Source organism: Phoca vitulina, unplaced genomic scaffold (assembly GCF_004348235.1).
Source record: "Phoca vitulina isolate PV1807 unplaced genomic scaffold, GSC_HSeal_1.0 scaffold39, whole genome shotgun sequence".
Taxonomy (NCBI): Eukaryota; Metazoa; Chordata; class Mammalia; order Carnivora; family Phocidae; genus Phoca; species Phoca vitulina.
The window spans coordinates 15,996,757-16,007,131 of record NW_022589742.1 but is presented as its reverse complement, the minus strand read 5'-3'; the positions used below and the strand labels follow the sequence as shown (position 1 = coordinate 16,007,131).

The 10,375-nt window shown below is 38.4% G+C and overlaps 1 pseudogene; it reads right to left on the bottom strand.

The window, feature by feature from the left end:
* Positions 1-558: 558 nt before the first annotated feature.
* Positions 559-5,424, bottom strand: LOC116647170 (annotated as a pseudogene).
* Positions 5,425-10,375: the final 4,951 nt, after the last annotated feature.

The window sequence follows — 10,375 nt, the reverse complement described above, 5'->3', positions numbered from 1 at the left end:
ATAGTATGATATTGAAATAGACATTAAGTTTTTTGGCTTTGACTGAATTATAAATGTCCCATATAAAGATGGAACTCTGGTTATTATATCAACAGCACAGAAGAAACATTAATAAATTCTTTAATCAAAATCTTATTTACATTTCTTTTGTGAAATATTCATTTCTCTGCTTCAAACAAGATGCATTACTTTCATTAAATTCATCAATACCCATTAGTAATGGATAATATGTTTGAACTTTCCATATCCTTAGACTGACCACAGAGACAGATGCTCCACAAATACTGGCATGCTCTCATCTAAAATCAAGGTGAAGGGTCTATCTAAAGCTGACAAAAGCCTATTCTTCTCAACAGAGGTATAAACTGAGCTTAGACATATGGATTTCTGGTTGTTCTCTTTTCCTTACAGTTTTGTTGCTCTTGGATCTGGAAACTGACCTAAATTCTATGCTATGCTGTCCAATATGGTAGCCACTAGCTCACAAGGCAATTTAATTTTAAATTAATTACAATTAAATAAAATTTAAAGTTAAGTTCCTCAGTCACACTACCCACGTTTCAAGTGCTCAATAGCCATAGGTTGTCAGTGGCTACTGTATTGGACAATGCAGATACAGAACATTTCCGTCATTACAGAAAATTCTATTGGACAGAGCTGCTCCCATACATTCCAAAGCCTCCACATCCCCTGCCCCAGTACAGGGATCAAAGGGAGCTCTAATTTCTCGGTTCCCCCTCTCTCCACATTCTGAAAGATTTAGATTTTTTTTTTTAAATCCCCTATTACAACCCAGCCTAAGTCAAAGTGGAGACTCTGACAGTTTTATTACTACCTTATCAAGTCACTTCATGATTTTTAAGAAATTATTATTCTAAAAACCCATTTATCCAGACCAGAATTGGTAGCTGTATGAAGTCTATTAATTTAATAGAAACTGACTTCCAGCACATGGTTCCTGGCTTCCTTGCCCCCTAATGTGCTCTGTACCCAGCAGCACTCACAGTATACGTCCTTTCCAAGAAAGTTTCCTTCCATCAGCCACATTCACAGACCCATTTAAAATCATGTTAAGGCATTTGCTTTATGTTTTCACAGTCACAGGAAATTACCTCTTTCACTTGAGTTTCATTTTTTCCCTTCCATTTTTTTTTAAAAAGACTGTCTCCCATGGCAATAAAGCATTTGTGCTCTCTGCAGTTGGATAATTGGAGAAGAAACACTGACAGGCATATTGCTATATCAGTAATGCACTGCCCTTCACAGACAAAAGGCACAGCTACTGACCCACCTCTAGTAAAGCACAAGCCTTGAACTGGGTCTCCAGTGGTGAGAATGGGTTTGCCTTAACCCATCTGATAATGATCATTTGTGTAATAGCTATCTAGAGTTTAGGTGCCAACTGTGGCCAGAATAGGGCTCAATCTGTGGTAAGGGCCAGGACTCAGCTTTAACTACAGTCAGGAAATGATATTGTGGCTAGAATCAAGGCTCAACTTATATCTGATGCTGATGGTCAGAAAATACATGAGAATTAGGGATTAGTAGTCATGGGTTTTAATTCTCTGACCTAGCAAGGTACAGATAATAATAGTTTTTGGCAGAAATCTACAACTTTCTCCTCTACTCCAAGGATAGTACATTTTTGAGGTGTGTGTGCTGTCAATCTCCCATCACATACCCACAGAGCAGACATCACTAATGGGTCATGGCCTTCTTTCCTGCTGTGTTCAGATGAGGCCTCAAACAACTTCACCTTGCAGTGCCCTATGCAGCCATTACTATCCAATCAGAATTGGCCCCAAATATAAAACCTATTTATCATCTTTGCTCCAGAGAAGTCCATGAACCAAGCAGCAAATTACTCCTGCAAAGAAGACCATTATGATTCTGACCATTTTTTAAGGTGAGAAGAAGGTATGGAACAACTTAAGGGTAAGACCTGAGGCAAATCAAAGTATCAGGCACTCCCCTGATTCAAAGGTGAAGAGTTGGCACAGTCTGAGGAGGGATGGGTAAAAGGCAGGAAAGTGTTATTCCCAGACCAACTGCCCTAGTCCTAACTTTACGTACTGTCGGAAGTAACATGGTTTTGTACCAATTGGATATATTTGCACCATTTTCTACCTTTTGCTGTATGAGTCACTGAATAGTTTCAGCTCCTTGTTTCTATGAGCAGCCACTGAGGCACCCCCAAAAATAAGATCCAAAAGATTCAACTCATTTTGCCTCTAGAAATGACTTTGACCAACTCAGAGACTGAATCTAGAGTAGCACCATTCTTTTCTGGGCATGCCTTTCAGTCACTGGAAAGCATCTTCCTGAGTTACCTCTTTTCAATTTCAGGACTACACATATGTAATAGATTTACTGTCTTTCCAGAGACTTGGTCCACGATTCCACTGGAAGCTTTAGTTCATCATGCTTGAGAACAAATGGCTGCTATAGTTTTAAGTTCTCAAACTTTCTCCAACCACAATTCCAAAGAATCTCAGTGATGGAAGAACCCTTAAAATTCATCTTGTCTAGCCACCTGTCTATTATTTGAATCTCCTTTCCAGCATCCTCAACAAGCTGTCATTAGGTGATTCTTGGACCATTCCAGAGCCAGAGCCAAACTAACAACCTTTCCCAAGGCATTCATTCCACCAACATCTTTCACTGTACCTTTCCCTATCAGCAGAGTTCCCACTTCTGTATATTTCTTCCTTATATTGTGCCCAAAATCTCTCTCCTGATTTCTTCTACCAATTGGCCCTGCTTCTGCCTCATGATACCTTACAAAAAATGGAATCTGTTTTTTACTTCTGTATGACAGTCTTTCAGATGTCTGAGGACAGTTATCATGACCATCACTGTGCCTTCTCTTCTCCAAGCTAATCAGGCCCTATTCCTATGACTGGTAGCCATCAAGTCCTTTCACCATCCTAGTCATCCTTTTTTTTTATTATTTTTATTTTTACTAATAAGCCAAGAGCTTTATGATGTAGCAGGCACTTTACAATGAATCCAAGAGAGCCCGTCTTCTCTGGGAAGACAGGATGTCTGTACAAACCCTCGAAGTTTTACTTCAAAAAAAACAAGCTCTCCCTTTTACCACAGCCTTTGGATCTGTACCTGCCCAAATTGCCCTCCCCCATTTGAAATAGGCAGAGCACACAGGTATACCGACAGAGCTGGCCAGCCACTCCAATAAACAGTTACCACATCAGTTCTGTGTTACTCGTGGACAAAGGCATAGACTACCAGATCCTGCAAAGGATTTAGGAAACAGATGAGTTCTCCCTCCACCTTGAAAATAAAATACACTTTAGCAGATGCATGTCCTGAAATAGTTTAGTTGGGAGTTCCTAGGAAGACAGTCCATTGTCAAGCCCTTCTTTATCAGCCTGTACGTCCAAAACTCTTCTCAAGGTAACATGAATCCTTTTACTTTTTTAAAACAGTCTTTCTTCCTGTAAGAACTCTTATAATGGAGCCTAGCCCTCCTACTGCTAATGCCTTTTCATGCCACTGGATTAACACTGCGCTACTGTTTTCTGTGGGCTTCTCAAACCCTTTATAAATGTACTTCATTAGCAAGTAAATGTCATTTCTGTCCAGTGACTGCACAGCCTGCTCAACTGCACTGCTCTTAAAGTTTGTAAGCACTTTCAGCACCACGTGCTAGGCTCGTTCCTTCATGGCTTGATTCTTGGTGTTGACAGGAGAGTTCCATAAGGCTGCATGGAATGCCTGAAGCATGTCCCCTTGCTACAGAAAGCCATCCACCTCGCTAGGGTCCGGGCCTGGCTTGGCTGCTGCCGCTGCCACCTCCTCCTGCTCGTCCACGAATTTGTTCTCATCAAACTCGTTGATGTCCACCAGATGGAAGCACAAGGACAGCGTGCTCTGGGCCACGGTGGGGACTCGGCGCCCACTCAGCCGGCTCTGCTCCAGGTCCGACCTCTGCTCTACCCCACTCGACACTGGCCCAGGCTTGGGCCTAGTCATCCTTTTTTAAGCATGCTTCAGCTTATCAATCTCCTCAAGTCTCAGAACTGGATGCCTTTAAGTTTGGCTTGATCATAGCTGTTAAGTCAAAGCTGTTATTTTTCTTTCTCTAGCTATTATACTTCTATCGATGTAGTTTTTAAACTTGTACTCCTTTCCTTTGGAAATCATCTCACACTCTTGACTCAGAGAGCTTCCTAATCACTTTTTTCCTCCTTCCCAACAGTTCATCCAATCTATCAAGTCTTCTTTTAAAATACTTCTTGGGTCTCTCCCTTTCTTCCATTCCAATAACTCCCAACTATAATTTGGGCCTAATCACCTCTTCCCTGAATTACTACAGTGGTCTCCTAACTGGTCCTCCTCTCTCTATTCTTTCTCCTATTCCTATTCATCCTCTGGCCTATTGCCACTTCCTAATGCATAATTTTGATGGTAGTTTAGTATAATCATTCAGGGCTTAGACTTTGGAGCTAGACTATTGGGTTCAAATCTCAGCTCTACTGTTTATGAGCTCTGTGAGCTCGGGGAATTCACTTAACCTAAAAGAGCATTATTGCATTCATCTTTCAGATATGGCTAATAATGGTATCTATCTCCCAGAGTGGAGTAAATGAGATATCACATACAAGTTAGCCTCAGGCTTGGCACATAGTAAACATGCAATATGTGTGAACTATTATTATATCTGCTGTTATCACCCTGCTGATAAAAAATCCCCAGTGTTTTCCACTGCCTATCAAAAAAAATTAAATATCTTTTACAGAACATCTGAAGCTATAATGCCAAACTAGTATAAACCAGCTTGATTACTTTGAACAAGTTACCTGTTTCTCCACCTGTAAAATGAGGGGGACAGATTAAATTATCTCAAATGACCCTCCAAGACCAGACACTCTATAATTCAACCTTTCTAGTCATTTTTCCTTTCCTATCCAATTGTACTAATCATAGTTCTCAAAAAAAAAAAAAAAAAAAAACCGTCCTTTCCAGCATCCACGTCTTTGCTTATGCCATTTCCTCTATTGGAAATGCCACCCCCCACTTGTCCTTCAAGATGTTGTTCAAATGGTATGCCCTCCATGAATCCTTCAATCAGAAGAGATCAGTTTCTTCTCTGAAGTCCAAGAACTATGAGTTTCCTTGGCTCTGTGATACTGTTCACATTCTACCTATGGACATATGTCTTATACCCCCCACCAGACTATAATACAGGTACTGTATCTTTTTCAGCTATGTATTCAGCTCATTGTGTTCAGTACTATGCCTCTTACATTGTAGGATATTACAATGCTTATTGAATACTTGAAGAATGAAGCTTTGCTTATATGTGACACAGAATTTTCATCACTTGATAGTGTATGTATCCTCAACCAATTCATGTTTCTTTGACATATATTTTAAAGAATATTCAGGAACACAAAAAACAAATAATCCAATTTAAAATGGGCAGAGGACCTGAATAGACATTTTTCCAAAGAAGACATACAAATGACTGACAGACACATGAAAAGATACTCAACATCACTCATCATCAGGGAAATGCAAATCAAAACCATAATAAGATATTGTCTGACACATATCAGAATGGCTAAAATAAAAAAGACAAGAAATAACAAGTGTTGGCAAGGATATGGAGAAAGGAACCCTTGTACCCTGTTGGTGGGAATGTAAATTGGTATGGCCACTGTGGAAAACAGTATGGGAGTTCTTCAAAAAATTAAAAATAGAAATACCATATATCAAAAACTAATGATGTAATGTATGGTGATTAACATAATAAAAAAATAGAAATACCATATGATCCAATAATTCCACTACTGGGTATTTACTCAAAGAAAACAAAAACACTAATTCAAAGAGATATATGCATCCCTGTGTTTACTGCATCATTATTTACAGTAGCCAAGATATGGAAGTGACCCAAATGTCCATCAGTAGTTGAATGGATAAAGAAGATGTGCTATGTATATACAATGGAATATACTCAGCCATTAAAAAAGGATCAGATTTCTGCCATATGTGACAACACAGATGGATGTAGAGGGTATTAAGCTAAGTGAAATAAGTCAGACATATACCATATGATTTCAGTTATATGTGTAATCTAAAAAACAAAACAAACAAAAAGCAGAAACAGACTCATAAATACAGAGAATAAACTGATGGTTGCTAGAAGGGAGGGGAGTAGGGGATGGGAAAATGGGTGAAGGGGAGTAGGAGGTACAGGCTTCCGGTATGGAATGAATAAGCCACAAGGATGAAAGGCAGAGCATAGGGAATATAGTCAATGGCATTGTAATAGTGTTATATGGTGACAGATGGTAGCTATACTTGTGAGCATAGCATACCATATAGACTTGTTGAATCACTACGTTGTACTCCTGAAACTAATGTAACATTCTGTGTCAACCATCTTTCAATAAGAAAAATATTCAGGGGGCGCCTGGGTGGCTCAGTTGGTTAAGCGACTGCCTTCGGCTCAGGTCATGATCCTGGAGTCCCGGGATCGAGTCCCACATCAGGCTCCCTGCTCGGCGGGCGGGGAGTCTGCTTCTCCCTCTGACCCTCCCCCCCTCATGCTCTCTCTCTCTCTCTCTCAAATAAATAAATAAAATCTTTAAAAAAAAAAAAAAAGAAAAGAAAAATATTCAGGAAATCAGCAAATGCCCACCATACCCATGCTGAGCACTGGTTGTACATTCCTTACTCCTTTGGAAACTTCTAATTAGATGTTTAGACAAAAGCACTATTTTTAATAAAATAATTTGTTCCCTAAAAATGAATGTGTCAGAACAGTTAAAGTCTAAGAACTGTAACTGTAAAGTCTGGAAACAGTTAAATTCTAGGAAAATGAATAAGGAGAGAACTTAACCAAATCAAGAATGCTGAAAAAACAAGGAAGACCCATCCTCTCACCTAAGGGAAATAGGTGCTGGAGCCTGCTCAGGAAGATGGGCTGAATGCTCCATGAAGATCTCCTGTGACAAACCTCTTTAGCTATAACATCTTCAAATATCAAAATAGTTGAAGTTGTGTCTCCCTCATACACAGGGGAAGTGTGATGAGGGGCAGTGCTCAGAGGTTTCCTTACATAAAGCTCTATCCCACCTGTCAGCTTATCTGACACAAACTCAGAAATCCCCACCATTACTCATTTTGTCCTACGATGATACTGCAATCCTTGGTTTCTGATTAGACACTGTAAAAAGGGAAGGAGTATGAAAGACAGCACAGAAGAAACTACTTAAGCTACAATTTTGTCTAAGGCATGAGATGTTATAGTGCTGAGAGTTTTGAGAAACATCTGTAAGTTCCTGTGGGCAGAAATAACCTTGCCTCTACTCCCTTACTATGAGGGGAAATCCTCCCAACTTTATGTAGCATTCTTTGGAGATGGAATATTTCAGAGTTGGGAGACATTCCTCCATACTCAATATTATCAGTACAAAGCCATAATACATTTTGATATTTGTCAATATGTGACCTCTCAGTCACTTTCCACCCTTCAAAGCACTTTCATATACATTTTTATTTGTTTCAAATACTGGAAATAATGACCAGTCACTCTTCTGAGCACTTAACATGAATTACATCATTTAATCCTTACAAAAAACCCTATGGGGTAGGTGGCTATTATTACCCCCATTTCTAAAATGTGCAGATCAAGACATGGGGAAGTAAATAATTTACCCAAAGTCAGACAGCTAGTAAATGATGAAGCCAATATTTACACTCAAATCTGCCTAACTAGAGTCACCACTGTTTAACAAATATAGCATACATATCATGGTATATTTACACTTTGTAACCTGCCTTTTCACTCAATAAATATTATAGAATCTTTCAATGTCAGTAAATATAACTCTACATTGTCATTTCAAATGCATGTTTAGTATTTCATATAAGGCTGTACCAAAATTTACTTAGTCTCTTATTGATAAAAATTTTGGTTATACCTAGTTTTTCACAATTTTAATATTATAGTGCTAAAAACCTTCTATGTACATAACATCTTCATGCACATGTATTACTATTTCCTCAGAATAAATTCTCATAACTTTTATGTCACTTTCAGGATGTGACAGGAATGATCTACATAATATTCCAAGGAAAGACTCCAAGGTAAGAGCCAAGCCAATGGCCTTACAAAGTTAAGCACAAATTCCAAAATGAAGATGTGTTTAATGGAGAGTACAGAAAGAAAAAACAAAAGCAAAATAGCAAATATCAAAGAATAAGAAGAATTTATATACAGAGTCAAGGAGATAAGTGAAGAAGAGAAATCTAAAACAAAACTAAAGACAGGACCTATGAACATTTGAGAATGAGTGAGTAAGAGAGAAGAATATTGTCTGGTGGTGGCCTTAATGGACAAAATGGACAGATTGACATTGTAAAATGAGAAATTTGGATCATGAGGTTCTTTTCAGAATTATTTTTGGAGCAGAGAGAAGGGAGGGACCATGGTCTTATGTTGAGGCACCACTCAAAGGAGAAAGGGACAGCTAATAGAAGAGCTGACATGATGGCTCCAGAAGTGAGCAGCAGGATCCAGTTGTTGAAAAAGAGAAATACTCTCAGCCCTGCCAGTCTTCACTGCTGAGTTCAACACAACATTGGAGGACAGAAGTTTCAGCAAAGCTTTGAAGGCTGCTGTTTTCGGTGGCACCTGGGAGGAAGGGGAAATGGCCTTCAAGGTGACACAAGGAATCCAGCTGCAGAAGGTGCTGAAACTGGCAGAATTCATACTTCTCAAAGGGCTAGAAACAGCAATAAAGGGATAGGCAATATTTGACTGACAAGTATTAGAATTTCTCTGAAATTCTTTAAATGTCAAAGGCTGTGAAATATGTCTGGATCAAAAAAAAAAAGGTTTGGTATATGATTTTCTTCTCAAATTCTTGCGGAGAAATGAAATGCCAGATGTATTGATGAAATCAAAGAATATAGCACATAGCAATGGGTAGGTAAGGGAAGAAAATGAAGTAATAGTGAAGCAAGAAAAGGCTACCTATTATATGTAGAGGCCATACCTCTCTTATGGAAACTGATGCTATGTTTGAAAGAAGCAAAAGTCTAAAGACAAAAAGGGGATGGTTTATATATAACCAGTTAAATATTTTTCAGATGAAATCATTCTGGTAAGATGCACAGAAGGCCAGAGAAGCTAAAATCAGACAAAGTGAAAAGTTATAAATATATAAGTCAAAGGCAGATATGCTAGTACCAAATTCTATAAGTGGTGAAAATTCTTGGCATCTACTTTGTAGGGAAAAAAGACACAGGACTAACTTGGGAAATCAAAATAAAGATCAGAAGAAAATAAAATAAATGTGGAGAATTTGTAAGTTATAATATAGGCTAAGACTGAGCAAGCAGATTGGGTGATATAAAGTCAACCTAATGGGAATCTCTGAGGTAGCTGTCTAGAACAATAAATCCAAACTTCAGGAAGGTCACATTCTAGCACCTGGAAGAAGACAAGGTGGGTGTGATCAAGGTGGAGATGTTAGAAGAATTAATATAGTGAAGAAAAAAAATACTTGAATTTAGGCATCAGACATACCTCAGCTTGCATTTTAGTTCTGAAATTTACTAGTTATATGGCCTTAGACAAGTTATCTCTCTAAGCTTTGGTTTCTTCATTGTAAAATGAGCATAATAATGGTATGGACCACAGAGGGCTATTGTTAAGAAATTGATAAGATAATATTCATAAAGTTCTTAGAGGGGTTCTTGGCATATAAGAAGTGCTCGATAAATATGGGGATATCAGGAAAAATGTTCCCCAAAATTTTAATAGTAATATCTCTTAGTGGTGAGATTTGTAGAATTCTTTACTTTACTTCCTCCTTTAATTGTTTTATCTCTTGAATGGACTTTTTTTTAATTTCAGTTCTTAACATGAAGTGTTATATTAGTTTCAGTACAACATACTGATTCAACAATTCCATACATCACCCAGTGCTCATCACAAGTGCACTCCTTAATCCACATCACCTATTTTACCCAACCCCCTCCTTAATCCCCATTGCCTACTTTACCCTACTTTACCCACCCACTTCCCCTCTGGTAACCATCAGTTTGTTCCCTACAGCTAAGAGTCTGTTTCTTGGTTTGCCTCTCTCTCTATTTTTCCCTTTGCTTGTTTTTTTGTTTTGTTTCTTAAATTCCACATATGAGTGAAACCATATGGTATTGGACTTTCTCTGGCTGACTTATTTTGCTTAGCATTATACTCTCTAGCTCCATCCATGTTGTTGCAAATGACAAGATTAGATTATTTTTAATGGCTGAATAATATTCCATTGTGTATATATAGCACACCTTCTTTATCCATTCATCTATCAATGGACATTTGGTCTCCTTCCATATCTTG